Source organism: Vicugna pacos, chromosome 14 (assembly GCF_048564905.1).
Source record: "Vicugna pacos chromosome 14, VicPac4, whole genome shotgun sequence".
Taxonomy (NCBI): domain Eukaryota; kingdom Metazoa; phylum Chordata; class Mammalia; order Artiodactyla; family Camelidae; genus Vicugna; species Vicugna pacos.
The window spans coordinates 21,808,042-21,824,386 of NC_133000.1; the positions used below are offsets into that span (position 1 = coordinate 21,808,042).

At 41.0% G+C, this 16,345-nt stretch overlaps 1 long non-coding RNA gene across 1 annotated transcript; it reads right to left on the reverse strand.

Moving 5' to 3' along the window:
- Positions 1-3,615: 3,615 nt before the first annotated feature.
- LOC140685503 (uncharacterized) lies at positions 3,616-8,039 on the reverse strand. Its single transcript, XR_012058749.1, has 3 exons — positions 7,794-8,039; positions 5,838-5,904; positions 3,616-4,165 (listed from the first exon to the last, which is right to left on the reverse strand). It is a non-coding gene; the product is annotated as an uncharacterized lncRNA (long non-coding RNA).
- Positions 8,040-16,345: the final 8,306 nt, after the last annotated feature.

A 16,345-nucleotide genomic window follows, 5' to 3' on the forward strand; every position in this document is an offset into this window, starting at 1 on the left:
TATTAATCGAATGGGTGAATAAATGAAGGGAAGAGAAAGAAGAGAGCTAACAAGCTAACATTTATTGATTATTTTCTGTTTGCAGGGGGCTTCCCTTTCATTATTTCATTTAATTCTCATGGCAACCATATGAGGCCCATATAATTATTATTACCATTTTACAGGGGAGGAAACTGAATGTATACCATGGACACATGAACACTTTTCTGCCTTCCCCGTAGGAAGATGCTGGCACTGACCTGAGATTGTCACTTATTTCCTTATGTGCTGTTAGCTTTCCACAGTCTTCTTTCAGGCAGATTCATGAATTTCCACAGTTTGTGATATTCCTTTTTAGATGTGGCTTTTCTGAGTCCAGTAATTCCACTTTATCCACAGTTTCACTTTCTGTGGTTTCAGTTCCCCTCGGTTAACTGCCGTCCAAAAATCTTAAATGGAAAGTTCCAGAAGTAAACAATTCTTACATTTGAAATTGCATGCCTTTCTAAGTAGTGTGATGAAATCTAGTGCCTTCCTGCTCTGTCTCTCCCTGGACGTGAATCATCCCTTTGTCCAGGGTTTCCACACTGTACTCACTACCTGCCTGTTAATCTAGAAAAAGAAAACAACAACATAGTATATGTTTTTGTTACCACATGGAGTTTGGGGCATCCACTGGGGCTACATGTCTCCCGGGTATAAGGGTGCCCTACTGCATTTCATAATAAGTGATATCTTAGGGTCAAGTGGGTAGGAGAGAGCTCTTGGGGGATGAAAAACTCTTTGGGGCATCAGTCATTCACATTGAAAACAAGGCTACATTTCATATTACTTTCTGAGAACTCTTTTTAATTAAGAAAAAGCAAAATGAAGCAGAGGCGATCACAAGATTATTGGGTGCCAAAGAAGGACCAAAAGGAGTGCCCCCCAGACATAGATGTAGGGGGCTGGGGTGACTCTTATACTAACTGTTGGTGTCTCAAGTAGGCTTAGAAGCTGTTCCCCTTGAATCTCTGAAAAGCAAAAGACAGATATTTGCAACATAATCATTTGGGCTGCTGGATGCAGGCACAGGCTGTTTCTGTGCCTTGGAGCAAAGGAAATTCATAAAGAGAATATATTTCTGATGCTTTTCATTAACAAGAAGCTGTAGCCCGGTGAGGTGGCTAGTGCAGACTCATAAATGGTACGTGAAACTGACATAAGAAAACACAATATTGGAGATGAATCCATTTCTAATAAGGATCCCAGGTAGGGGGAAGAGTTGGTTGCTTTGAATATTCCTTATTTCTATTCAGAAGACTTTCCCATATGAGAGGGAGCACTTTCTTGCACAGGTGGTGGGACACAGTTTACTTTGTAGACAATTTAAAGTTTTAAATACAAAGTTCCACCTCCTTATAATTTTATTTTTCAAAGGAAGACTTTAAAAAATAAGTTGAAAAATTCAAAAAGAAGCCTTTTTATTCTTTTCTGCTCCTTAGTTTGGGCACATTTATATTTAGGGTTTCAAAGAATGAAGGGAGCAAAGTGTTTCTTTCTAGAAAGAAAGTGCAAACTCCTGCCATTTGTAAATAGATTTACATCCAAATGATACACTATAAGTCTACAAGCAACATTATTTTAAAAATCACCCACATGGCCTTTTGTATTGTGATCCTTTGTATGATAACGGAAACTCCTGTAGAAGGGAAAAAATAATGATTAGGCTTAAGCAAAGTGAAAAGATATTTTCTCAGCTGGAAGCTGTTAATACTTCAGCTGATAGAGACCTGGAGTATAACTCCTCTGTTGCGTGCTTAAAACATAAATATATACAAGCCCTGGAATGATTCACAGGATGAGCAGTCACAGGAGGGAGATAACAGCCAAGCAGATCTGAGACTGATCGTTTTTTGCTTATGGGCATGTTGCTCTCTTGCCCTAAGTCTTGGACTGATAGATCCCCAAGACGTTGCCTACAGTCCTCTGGGTCTTGCTGGCTGGGAGTAAATACTGCATTGCCAAGTCAGCCAAGGGCTTTCCATTTTCACAGGATTTTCAGAGAAGACAGATAATTATTGGAAACATAGGCAGAGAGTTTAGGATTCTAAACCTCCTCCACACTTAAAAGAATTAAATATAACTTTCTCCTTATTGTAAAAGCAATATATACTTATGATAGAAAACTTAAGAAGTGCAGAGAAGCAAAAAGAATAGTCTATTCTTCACAATAATCCTGCTAATGAGAGAGAATCACCAGTTAGTGGAATATATCCTTTTAGCTCTTTTTCAATAGAATAGGAGTATATTTTACAAAAAATTTTCTGCATACATTTTGAAAATCTTCTTGGGTCTGCTCCCCTATCCATTCCCATAAGCAATAGTGAAGAGTCTACACTTTGAAGTCAGAACCAACAGTAGACAGAATTCTAGTCTGCTACTTCCCACCCGAGTGATGCAAATCTCAAGTGTTCTGCAAATTGAAGATAATAGTATCCAATTTGCAGGGTGGTGTGAGGATAGAGATAGTGCGTGTAAAGGGCTTGGTACATAGTAAGTGTTTAATAGGTATCAGCTATTACAGTCTTCCTTCCTTCCCTCTCTCTTTCTTTCCTCCTTTCCTTCTTCCTTCCTTCCTTCTTTTCTTTTCTTTTCTTTTCTTTTCTTTTCTTTTCTTTCTTTTCTTTTCTTTTCTTTTCTTTTCTTTTCTTCCTTCATCCTTCCTTTCTTCCTTTTCATACCTCTGCCATATTAGCACCCTCCTCCATCTTTTACTGGGCTCAGCTGCCCCCAGTCTCCCTTCCATACTAGTTCTATTTACAACCATTCCAAAAGCTTTCATTAGTCTTTGCTGTTCTGCTCTCCAAACCTCAGCCCTCTTGAGTCTGGAAGGCAGTGTTCCTAACTCATAGTTACTTGTGTCCTCAGCGTTATCCATTCAGCCTTGAGACAGGACCTTGTCTTCACAACCATTAGCGAAAACTCACTCCTTCTCATTCCTTGTGTTGCTGAGTAAGTGCAATGTGCTTTTCTTGATGATTCTACCTGCTAGGAGTATATGGACACTTACAACCTTTGGATATCCTCTGAGTAGCCTTGGCCACACAGTGTTGATCCTAATTTTCTGCTTCCTTTGCCTACTGATAGATGTCTTTATTGGAAATAATGGACGTAACCACATCCATTACACATGCAACCACAGCCATTCCTCTACCTCTTTCCACCTCTGGCCATTCCCTAATGTCCTTGATATACTACTTTCTACCAGCCATATTGAGTGTTCATGTCATATAGTCTTCTGATTGTCTGTCCATAAACTTCAATCTGTTCTACTACTTTGATCCATTATTAGTATACACTATTAAAATTATTTATAAATCTGCTGAAAGCTAAATTGCACAGATCCTTGAGTTGCTCCCCATATAATACTAAAATTGAATATGTCATTCAAAAATCCATATTTCTTAAAATTTTTTCTTGACAGATGAAGTAAGGAATAAGGGTTTCCATCAGGATAGGATTACCGGCATCAAGGCAAAGCAGTACTGAATACGTTTAGGCTAGAGTGCTGATTGTATTTTATTTTAGGATGTATACAGATGGGAGATATTTTGAACAGAGCAAAACAACCTGACAGTGGCATGTTTTGATTCCCAAATGTCACTATATCCTATTGTGTCTTTAAGAAAGACAAAGAGTTGAGCTGATAACAATGAAGGTCTGTCTTATCTGAGAGAGGGATCTAAGGGCTAAAAGAAGGAGGTCCCTACTGTCGGAACAACCTTTCGGGAGAGGAAGTGGGAGATGAGGTTTTGTTTTGATGATCGTGAGCAGGGAAACAGCATAAGAAGACTGAACCCTGCATCAAGGACTAGGGCTGCGTTTGGACACATATCCCTTGCTTCAGACTGGACTCTTGTGACTTTCCCTGGGACAAGCAGGATGGAGGTATCTGCCTAGGAACTGTGAAGTCATGGATGCGGAGCTATCGTATACAGCAGTACATCTGTTGCACACCATGTTTACGTCGAGGGAGTGCTGAGTCTTGGGTTCAGCAGTGGGTCAAGAGGTGAGGAAGGGGAGGTCAGTTCCTCCGCCTTTTCTTTTCTTTCTTTGCTTGTTGCAGTCACTAAATAGAGCTATTTCCTTGTCCAAATGCCTGGTGTAACAGAATGTTCCAGGGAGTTGGCCAATGTGAATGGGCCTGGGAAGATTAAAAAAAATTTTTTTTTATAATGGAAATTTTCAAACACATGCAAGATTAGAGAGACTAGTTTAATGAACCCATGACCCACCACACAACTTCATCAGCTTTCAACATTTTGCCCATTTTGTTTCATCTTTTGACTTTCCACTTACCTTCCATGTCTCCCTTGTAACTACAATATCCTAAAGCAAATCTCAGAGAAGAAATTTTCTAAATCCTTCAGTAGATATCTCCAAAAGATAAGGACAAGAAAATAATGTAATCACAGTACCATTCATATTCAACAAAATTAGTAGTAATTCCTTAATATCATCTAATATCTATTCCATGTTTAAATGATCCTGATTGTCTAAAAAATCCACTGGTTTGTTCAAATCAGAATCTAATCAAGGTCTACAGATTGCATTTGATTTTAGTTCTCATAAAACTCTCTAATTACAACAGTTCTTCCTTCTCTACAGCCTATTTTCATGCTGTTTAGTTTTTGAAGAAACTGGGTCATTTTTCCTTAGGAGTCAGGGCAGAATTTGGATGAACTCTTTCTTCAGGTCTTACTAAGATGTTCTGGCTAAGTTAGAGGTCACATGGAACTGTGTAATGTTGTGTCTGGGAGCATGTTAATGTCATCTATCATGGTGGGACCCAGATGACTGAGTGATTGATGGGACAAGAGGGAAGAGTTTCAGCCACATGACATGGAAGGTTGAGAACCACTGCTCAAAGGAAACTCCTTATCCAGAGAATCTTACATGATAGTCACGCAGAATGGCTGTCTTGCCAATGACCTCATTAATCATATTTCTGTTCTTTGAGAAACTCACCCTGACTCAGGGGCCATAGTCTCTGAGCTTGGACTTCATGCTTTTTCTTCTGTACAGACCACTCTCCTCCAGCCACTGTGGCCAGCTAGTTTTTGTTGGAAATACACTGCCTTTCCCACGTGTAGTCGCCTTTTGTGATTCTAGTCACCACACTGGGAGTATTCCCCTACCTACTATCTGCTCTGTGCCAGAACACAGGTGTGCCATGCCATTGGAAAGTTCTCACCTTTCAATCTCAAATTCAAACAGACTAACTCTCTTTGGTTTTTAAAAGCTACTTTGTTAATTCTTTGGGTTTTCAAGCCACATAATACTCCTAGGAACTGGAAAAGGAAAACAAATTCTTTCTTGACATGAACTTTGGGTTAAGCTCAGCCATCCTGCCATCCCTGGGGCTCTAAAGAGGTAGGAATGTGGTGACAGAATAGCAGAGTGCTGGATTCCTCCATGGCTCATGCCCATGTGGCCTAATCAGTATTTCTTGAACATACTTTATGATTTTCCAGCATCACATGCTGTCTTCTTTTAGAAATGTGCTCCTTTTCTACTTCCATTGAAATCTCTTAAAGATTAAGATGACAGCTCCTTCACGAGGCCTTTCCTGAGCTCCCCAACAGCTGTGTGTTCTTCTCTGAACTTTCAAGGTGCTAACATTTAGTGGAGCCACAGGGACTAGAACCTGTGCGGAGACCAGAGCTCTCACTGGGCTCTTTCCTCTAATCCCTTCTAAAGGTTGTGGCCAGTGGCTGATCAAGGAGAACAGGACACATCTCCAGTTAGCCAACAAAGAAAAAAACCCAAACAAGAATGACAGTCTATAATGATAAGCATTGGTGAGTTATCCTTACCTGTGCCTTGTTAGTGATTACTTCAGTATTGTTTTTTGAATTCAGTGTTTGCCCTGTGCCAAGGTTCCTGCTAGACACAAAGGGTACAAAGAATAATAATAGCTAATATTTATATAATGCTTATGATGTACCAGGCCCTGTTCTAAGCACTTTGCAATTATTAGTCACTTAATCCTCACTACAATACTGTGAGGTTGGTACTGTTACTGACCCAGGTCTTTGGACTTTTTAATCAATAGAAATTGATAAGAGGCCAGATGAGAAATTCAAGTAGGGCTTTACTAGGACTCATGCTGCAGCATGAGGAAGCAAAAACAAATGACATGTTCCCTTTCTCCCTCCCTGAGATGGGGGTATGGGGAAATGGGGGGAGCTACTTTCTTAAATGGGGTGAGGGTGTGGGTGGATCAGTGGGTTGGGCAGGAGGTGTAGCTTAGGTGGTCTGCCCATCCCCTTGGTGGTGCTGTGTGCAGGGATCATGTGCAGAACCCTCCTTTTGCTCTGGGTATCTCTGAAGTGGTAGTTGGGTTTCGGTCTTTTTGTATCTTACTGTTAATACTTTGCCCCAACTGTATATGCATGCAGTTATTTTTAGTTCCTTATAGTTTCTTTGTATTCTGTTGCTCGAGGATATGTTTGTCCAGGTGCAAGCACTACAGTAAAGGGTCCTAGATCCCAGCCTATGCCAGTACTACTACTGTCTCCATTTGGTATTCAGAGAAGCAGGCATTGTGAGGTTAAGCCACTCATGAGGTTACACAAGCTTCATAGGTGACAGAACTGGCATATGAACCAAGGCTGTATGGCTCAAAGAAAAATAAGACATTGTCCTTTAGCTGTCAAGTATTTACAGTGTAAGGGTTCTGACAAAAGGGGGAATATGATTCTCTTCCATTCATAGAATCCCAGACACATTCCACAGAACTGGATGTAACCAACAACAGATGCAGAATATGTTCTGGGCTGGAACACCGGTGGACAAGGCCACAGCTGAGACCAGCGCTGAGAGCATACACCAGGAAGAGAGGCTGAGCTCTCCATTGACTGATGAAACATCCTGCAGAGGGCGCTATTGGGCATCGTCCTTCAGAAGTGACTAGGAGGTTCCACTGTATATAGAGGCTGGTCTTTCCCTGAGGAATTCTCCTTTTACTCTTGTTCATGATCATCAGTGACTCTAACTGCACAATTCCACTTTGTGGTGTGGACTTACTGCCTGTTAAAAATGGTTCTGAGGAGACCTCACCATATAAATAACCATTTGGATCCTTACTTAGAATTTCCTTCCAAAGCAACAGATCATACAACAGCAGTGAAACTGCTGAACTGAAGCCACGTGGAATCATAGCCAAATGTTAGGATGGCATGGCAGTCTCCACAAGCATTCCTCTGGAGGTTTGGGAATGTTTAGAGTAACCTCCATCTTCAACACTGTGTTTTTTAGCCAAATGGATTTTCTGAGAAAGAAGAGGTTTAAAGGGCTTCTCAGGAGATAAATGAGCATATAATCGTCTGCTCTAGTGGGAAATGGTTCCAAATCTCTGGCATAAATCTGGGAAGTTGTTGCCTTAGAAACAACTAATGTTGTGTAACTCTCTTCCCTGGACAACCGTTTAGGGTCTCTATAATTTGCTTGCTTCTACCCATGGTTTTTAAACCTTTAACCCCAGGTGGGAAATCTGAATCTCTCTCTCCAGTGAGAAAGATAACAAACAACCTTTTTCATTTCCTCAGGCATTAAACACTTGGTGGGGTCCTATCCTCTTCATCTTGAGGGGGATTCTGTTAATACAGTGCAGAGGAGATCCATCATGGCAGGACCATTGGAGGTTTGATGACATCTGTCCTAGTTTGCTCAGGACCAAGAAGTTTCTTGGAATGCAGGAATTTCAGTGCTAAAGCTGGAATGGCTGTTCACTGTAGTAGGGGCATAGGGAGCTCTCCAAGCAAACATACCTGTGGCTTCTGGGCTCTGGACAGCTCCGAATTCCTCCCCCAGCATCATCATTGGAGGGCAGCTGAAAGTGTGGTCCCATCTGAACTGTCCAGCGATGGCTATCTCAAAGATCCTCCCACAGCGAAGTTACATTAGAGACACTGCTAGAAACATTACACACAGCCAGACTCAGTTCAGCTCATTCAGTTTCACTCAGTTTCTCAAGCCTACGTGGAGTTTCTATAAATATGTGACACTGTAGTAGAGGCGGGGGGTACAAAGATGAATAAGGCGCAGTCCTGCTTCCTAGTGACTCAGTCTAGTGGAAGAGATGTAAGCAAAGAAGCACCTTTCAGTGTGACGGATGCTGTAACAGCAGTAGCAGACAGGGTATAGGAGAGGGACATTATTAGCCAACAATGTGAGGTCAAGAAAAGCTTCACAGAGGAGGACACACTTCAGTGGAGAGTTGGAGGATGAGTAAGCATTTGCCAGCTGGACAGGAGGGAAGAACACTTCAGGCAGAGTCAAGAACTCAAAGCAAAACACAAAGACAAGAAGTGATCTGCTGAGTAGAGACTTCACGGTACATTTCAGGAACAGCAGGTATGGTTGGAATGCAGGGTTTGAGGTAGAAAGAATGGTAGGATAGGAGGCTGGAGGCAAGAAGCAAGAGACAGACTGTGAATGGCGTTGTGCGCAATTATAGTAGTCACTGCTGGGTACCTAACCCAACTCCTTCTGCCACTTTGCTGATTTTGTTCAGGTGATCCATTCTCCTCCAAAAGCCATGGACTTCTTTGAGCCAGTCACAATGGTCTAACTTCTCTGGTCTGGGGCTTAAGATTTGAACTGAGACAAACATCTGGCCGTGGATGTGAGGAGCTGTGCGTCTGTTGAGATTCATACAAAAAGAAACGTCTACATGTGTGGCAGCCCTCTTGTGCCCATGATGACAGCTGGCTTGAAGACAAGCTACCTTGCTGAGGATATTAAACCAGAAGCACGTGAGGTGCCTGGGACTTGGAGTCACTTTCTCTTAGAACATTTTGTTATATGAGATATGAATTTTTCTTCATTGTTCTAGACGTTTTGAATTGAAATTTCTGTTCCTGGTGGCTGAAAGCATTTGTTGATATAGTATAACAGACTAAAAACTTGAGGCTTTTGGTGACAGGAGAAAGGGAGTTATGCTGTCAGGGGTTTTGCTTTGGGACATTGACTCCTATTTGTTGGTAGCCGTATTTTCTGCATTTAAATCCCAGATGTAAGAATTCATTTATTCTTTCATTCATTCAACTACCATTTTTTAAAACTTTATGCCAAGTGCCATTCTCAACGCTGTTGGTAAGTGTCAAATAAGATACATTATGCACTGTTTGGGGATTCATAGTCTCTTGGTGGAGACAGACAAGTAAATCAACTTCACAGCATACTGTATCAAGTGCTTTGGCAGAGTCACACCCAGAGTACTGTAGTAGTACAGTGGGGCTCCTAAATCAGTCTGATAAATCGTAGAGTGCTTATTAAGGAGGGGATCCTTGGACTGAACCAACTGAAGACCCCCTGAAGCAGCAACTAGTCATCAAGAGAACTCCACCTGGGCCCAGGCACACCCTAATCTTTGCCTTGCTTGTTTCTGCTGTGGTCCTTCTGACTTGAACCCATTTCTGGGTGCCAGAGCCCTGTTCTTGTGTTTGCCCTGTCTCAGCTCTGCTGGACATAATTTCTTGTCCTACCTCTTGCATTGGCCAGTTCAGCTAGTCCAACTTGCCTTTTTGTTGGTTCCATAGTTCCAGCCTCCTGACTCCTTTTCTGCACATGTGCTCACGTTGCCTTGAGTTCACAGATTTTGGGTTTTGCCTGCTGCTTCTGGACATACTCTTGCTCAGGAGGCCCCTGGCTTATTTCCAGCCTGTCTGCTTTCTCTCTACCCTCGCCCCTCAAATGGTCTCCACATGTGGGCCCTGGCATTTGCTGCCAGAGCACATGGGTTCAGTGTACCATTAATGACTGTGAACCTCCCCCATGTAATCATTTTGAGACTTCTGTAAAAGGTCAGATTGGTTTAGAAAACTTTAGAGTAGGTAAAAATTTAGGTAGAAAATCATTTCCATTTTCCTTTTTGGCATCATTCTGGGGGGGTGGGTGGCGGTTGGTCTGAAGACTTTTCAAACATATGGAAAAGCTGTGTATGCACAGCAGTGCAACTTCCCATTTACCACAATTATTTGCATTATGAATGATGCTGCCTAGTGTGGGAAGAATATTAACAACCCATTTAACATTATGTAAAAGGCCTTTCTCTAGAGGGTGAAAAGGAAGGAAGGTTCTCCGACTCATGCAATTTTCCTGAGAATTGATTAAGTGCATCAGCCCCAGGAGGGTAAGGAATTTGGAAAGGTAGAATGGTTTTTCTAATGGTTCCCTGTAGGTTTAAACAGCGTAATGTTTACCCTCTCAGGTCACTGAGCTTGAAATTCAGTGGGAAGAAGGGGTTTAGGTAAACAGCAGAAATAAGAAGTGGCACATGTAACTTTTTAAAAATGAGAGATGGTATGTATTAAGCTCCTCTCAAATACTGTATGTGTGTGTGTGTGTGTGTGTGTATATATACATATATATATGTATATATATATGTATATATATATGTATATACATTTTGAAGGAGAATAATGACTCTACTGAACTTATAAAAACAATAGAGCTCATTATAAGGAAACCAAGCAACCAAAAAAGGTGCACAGAAGAAAGAAAAAGAAGTCACTCCAAATCCTATCACATAGAAATAACCATCGTTAATAATTGCAAACATAACCCAGGCATCTCATTGGGATGACATTGCTCCTATTTAGAATGCATGGTTTAAGGCCTTCTATGACTCCCATTTCCTGGTTTCATTTAAGACAAGACGGGTTCCTGGTTTCATTAAAGACAAGAAAGGTTATTGGTTTTCACCAATATTTTTTATTATGATTTTTGGTTGTCTGTGGGTTTTGCATTGACAATGGTACCAAATGACCCTGACTATGCTATCTTTGACCAGAGGGTACATTTCTTTTGACTGGAAAAAATTCAAACAACTTGAATATAATTTAAGTGTCAGATGAGAAGGTATAGAGTCAGAGTTGCTCAGAGTTACTGATCTCCATGGTTTATTCCAATTGATTCATCCCCAGGACTCCCATTTTGGGGAGCCATTTGTTTACCACCAAATATTATTGAGTATTCCAACATTATAAGGAATCTTGCAAATCCTAGTAAAAGACATAAATATGTGACACACTTTTTTATTTTCTGAGATTTATAATTTAGTGGTAAAACGAATCATTCATTCATTTGACTAATCACTTGTGGAGCACCTGGTGTTTGGCACTGTGTCAGATGCTAGAGGTGGAAAGGCAATAGACAATGATAAAGTCTCTTCCCTTAAGGAGTTCACAGGCCAGTGGGGAAGATAAACACATGGACAAATAGTAACTGTATCACGTGCCATGTTCCTCATACATGTATGTAAACAACAACAACAACAAGAAATAGCATCTGTCAAGTAGTTGATGAAAAGGACAATTAGTCCTTGAACATGACTTAGGAAGGAAAGAGCGATCCCATCTTGGGGTCTTCGGAGAGGAGAAATACTTGAACCGGTTCTTCAAGGAATTGCAGCCTTCTGATTGGCAGAGATGGTGAAGATAGTATTCTTAGGGGAGGCATGGCCACAACAAACTGTAGCACAGAGATGGGAAGGAAAGGAAAGAAACTGGGCAGGGCAAGTCACGTGGATTGTGGGAACTGAGGGTTCATTTTTGGTCATTGGGAAAGATATGGTAGTTAAAAGGCAAGTTAGGATGAGACTGGTAATGCAAAGATTTGGGTTTTAGCCTTTGTTCACTGGGAAGTGGCTTGCAGGTTGCAATGAGGGGAGTGACATGATTGAAGCACGGGTTTTGGTGGATTGGACACTATCCCCAAGCAGGGTGGATTGAAAGAAGAGAAACACAACAGAACTAAGATGTATGCAACACCTGTTAGCTACCAAGCTCTGTAAAGTTATCACACTTCAGTCCGCAGGAATATACCCACAAGGAGGCACTTTCATTTCCATTTTGAGGCTAAGGAGACTGAGATTCAAAGGTTTTAGGAAACTTGACCATGGTTCCAAATCTAGCATGTGAAAGAATCTGGAATTGTTTCTGACTCTCTGACTTTAAGGAACATGGTTTGAGCTCCTTTCTCCATCACATGAAGAGGGACTGGCATCATAGAGAGCTCATGATAATTATCATGCTGGCATTGAATGTGCCAAGATACTGAAGACATAAAAATGCACAATCTGTATTTTTTTCAAACCATCTCCTAGAGTAATGGAAATAAAAGCAAAAATAAACAAATGGGATCTAGTTAAACTTAAAAGCTTTTGTACAGCTAAGGATACCATCAGCAAAACAAAAAGACAAGTTAGAGAATGGAAGAAAATATTTGCAAATGATGTGACTGACAGAGGAGTAATTTCCAAAATATACAGACAGCTCATACAGCTTAATATCAAAACAAACAAACAAACAAAAAAAATCAAGCAACCCAATCAAAAAATGGGCAGAAGATCTAAATAGACATTTCTCCAAAGAAGACATCCAGATGGCCAACAAGTCAAATATGAAAAGATGTTCAACATCACTAATTATTTGAGAAATGCAAATCAAAACTACAATGAGGTATCACCTCATATCAGTCAGAATAGCCATCATTAAAAAGTTCACAAATGATCAATGCTGGAGAGGGTGTGGAGATAAAGGAACCCTCTCACACTGTTGGTGGGAATGTAAATTGGTGCAGCCATGATAAAGGACAGTATGGAGATTCCACAAAAAACAAAAAACGAAAAACAAAAATAGACTTACCATATGATCCAGCAATCCCACTTCTGGGCATATATCTGGAGGAAATATAATTCAAAAAGACACATGGACCCCAGTGTTCACAGCAGCACTATTTACAATAGCCAAGACATGAAAATAATCGAAATGTCCACCAACAGATGACTGGAAAGAAGATGTATACACACACACACACACACACACACACACACACACACACACACACACACATTCACAATGGAATACTACTCAGCTATAAAAAAGAATAAAATAATGCCATTTGCAGCAACTTGGATGGACCTGGAGATTGTTATTCTAAGCAAAGTCAGAAAGAGAAAGAAAATACCATATATATTTCTTATATGTGGAATCTAAAAAAAAAAAAGGGACACAAATGAATTTATCTACAAAACAGAAATAGACTCACAGAAGTAGAGAACAAACTTACGGTTACCAGGGGTTAAAGAGGGTGGGGATAAGTTGGGAATTCGAAATTTGCACCTCTTGGGGAGTGATGGAAATGTTAGCTATCTTGTTTGTGGTAGCGGTTTCATTGGAGCATACAGCTATCAAAACTCATCAAAATGTTCATCTCAAACACATGTAGTTTACTGTACAGGAACCATACCATAATAAAGGTGTTAAAAAAAGAATTTGCAGAGAATTCAAGCTGATATTCTTATGATCTAATCTAATAACTTGAAGAGTAGGGATTTGATGTTACTGAACTAAAGACAGATTCATATTCTTTGATTAAAAAAAAGAAAAAGCACATTCTTTTCAGAGTGCAGTCTCCACCCAGACTCTCTCAAATTGCAGAGAATTTGATAAGACTTGGAGAAGGGGCTAAATCTTCCTTTAATCCTAAATTGGTCTATTAGACCCTGAACCAGAACAGCTGGAACAAAGATTCTCACACCAATATTTTATCGGTTAAGTTTTATGTTTTATTTCTTCCTACTCAAATAGAGTCTCTCAAGCTCTGACAGGAAGGAAGAAAAGAAAGGCAAGTCATGACCAGGGTAACGAGGATTCTCCTGCTCCAACTTGCTCAGAACAGTTTATCCATCCACTTGGCCCAGACGTCCCATCCTGATGGGTCCCGGCAGAGAACCAAAGGCAGTGGTTTTGGGAGTTGTCTGGTGACGGGGCCTCCTCTGTGCTGCTTGCCAGTGCATACGCATGGGTGGGTGTGCACATACATGTGCTGTCCTGATTGAGCCCTGAGACTTTTTATCTCAGTCTCCTGGGTTTGGCCTCTCTGGTGCCAGACAAGATTTCCCAATCCTTGTTTAAATAGAAAAATGGTCTACATAGATGACTATTCACTTAAATGACTTAGAAATACATTGAAACAGTTTCAGAAGAAAAGCAGGAGAAAGATGAAGTTTTAACAAGTTAGCTTCAGTGTTATTTACAATGGCCAAGACAGGGAAACAACCTGAGTCCACTGGAATGAATGAAGTAGTGATATATCTATATCTATATACATATATGTGTCCATTGGAATGGATAAAGAAATAATGATATATCTATATACATATGGAATATTATTCAGCCATAAAAAAGAAGAAAATCCTGTCATTTATGATATCAAAGATGTACCTTAAGGGCTTTATGCTAAGTAAAGTACATCTGATTTTACTTAGACAAATGACAAATATCATATGTTCTCCCTTATATGCAGAATCTAAAAGCAAACAAACCCCTCAAAAACAGAACTCATAGATAACAGAGAACAGACTGGTGGTTATCAGAGGTGGAGGTGGGGATGGGTGAGGGACATGGTGAAGGTGATCAAAAGGTATGGTTATAAGTTACCCAGTTATAAGATAAATTAGTCCTGGGGGTGAAATGTACAGCCCGGTGACTATAGTTGACAGTACTGTATTGTATTTTGAATGCTACTAAGAGAGTAGATCTTAAACGTTCTCAACCCAAGGAAAACAAAATTGAAACCATGTGTGGTGATGCCTGTTAATTAAGCTTATTGTGGTGATCATTTCACAATATATACATACACCAAATCATTATGGTTTATATCTAAAAATAAAAAAAGCTAGCTCCAAGGTATTGTAAATGGGTTCTGGAAAGAGAACTTTGATTTGATTTCTTATAAACTTTACCCACCTAGGACGGAGAGAAGGAAAAGCCCGGGGGGCAATCACAGCACTAGTCCAGGATCCTTGGCTTCTCTCAGACACAACCCCCATATCACGCCTTCTGAGGCCGTTGGTCACCAGTATCCTCAGGAGTCTTTTCCTCTCCTTTTGTATTTCATCTTAGTGCAAAAGAAAAAGCTACAGCAGCAAGGTGCATGTGGTGGGGCTGAAGGGTACTAGTCTTGGCAGCACCTTGCTTTGCTATAAAAGGACAACCTGTTGAGATGATTGCGTCAAATGTTGTTGAACGTTTCCGAATCTTGATGGCAATTAAAATTCAATGTGGATGACAGCTGATGGCTATTGGTGTCTGAAAAAGATGGCAGCATGACAAAAACCTAAAACAGCTAGAGGGGTGATGTTTGGCCCAGAACTTGGCATCTTGAGACAGCATCAGGGATGTTGAGTTTGGTTTTGAAAGCCACTTGGTGGAAGTGACAGGAACAGATTTGAGCACATTCAGTGGAGAGCATTGAGGACTAGAAAGTGCCTGAAAATCTTGTGGACTGAGGATGCTGCATTCATTTAGAGAAAAGAGCTTGGAATGTGACTCCTGGAGTAAGACTGATTGTAGGCTGTTCCAGACAGATAAAGACAAATGGGTACCAGAAGTCAATTCCATGGAAAAAAATAACTTTTCTAACAATGATGAAATGGGCTGCTGTGAGAAGTAGTGAGCCCCTTAAAATCAGAAACATTCATGTATATGCATCTGATGCCCTTCTAAACAAAGATTCTGTGCATTTATGATTTCCTAGTGTCTTGCAGGTGACCTGTTTATATAAGCGTGTGCACAGCTGTCAGCTTATGATTGATGCCTCCTTCCTTTCTTCACAGTCTCTTTTCAACCCAATCTAAGCTGGCTTCTGTCCCTACCACCTCTCTGGAGATGGCCTCTGTCAAGTCATCAGGACTCCTCAGTCATCAGACTTAATCTTCTCTGCCCCTGAACTTTTTAGAAGCATTTAGCACACACAGTGACAACTCCCGCTTTCTCCTTCTCTTGGCTTCCCTGACCTCATACTTGCTCTGTGGTTTTCTTTGTACTGCATTGAGCTTCATCTAAGTCTCTTTCGACAGTTCTTCCTCTGCTGCTCAATTTCTAAACGTTGAAGTGCCCTAGGAATTTCCTTAGTCTTCCCTTCTCTTCTGAATCTGTATTAACCCTTTGTGGTGGTCTTAAAACACGCCTGCAAATTCCTTGGCCCTCCTCCCTTCCAGAGGTGGGGTCTGTGTCTCCTGCTGTTGAATCTGGGTTGAACTAGTGATTCAGTTGTAATGTAGTGGGAGAGAAGATTCCGAGCACCACAGTGTAGGTCTGAAAAGGCCATGAAGCTTCCGCTTGGTTCCCCCGGACCATTGGTCTTTGGAAGTGTGAACTGCTGGGACTGAAGAGGTCACACTGGGAGGAAGCCCAGACTTCTAGAGAGCTGATGCCCGGTGCTCTAGCCAACAGCTCAGCTGAGGACCCAGGCGTTACGGGGCAGGATGTCACTGTATTACCTTCGTGGGATTCACTTTTGAATAATCTCC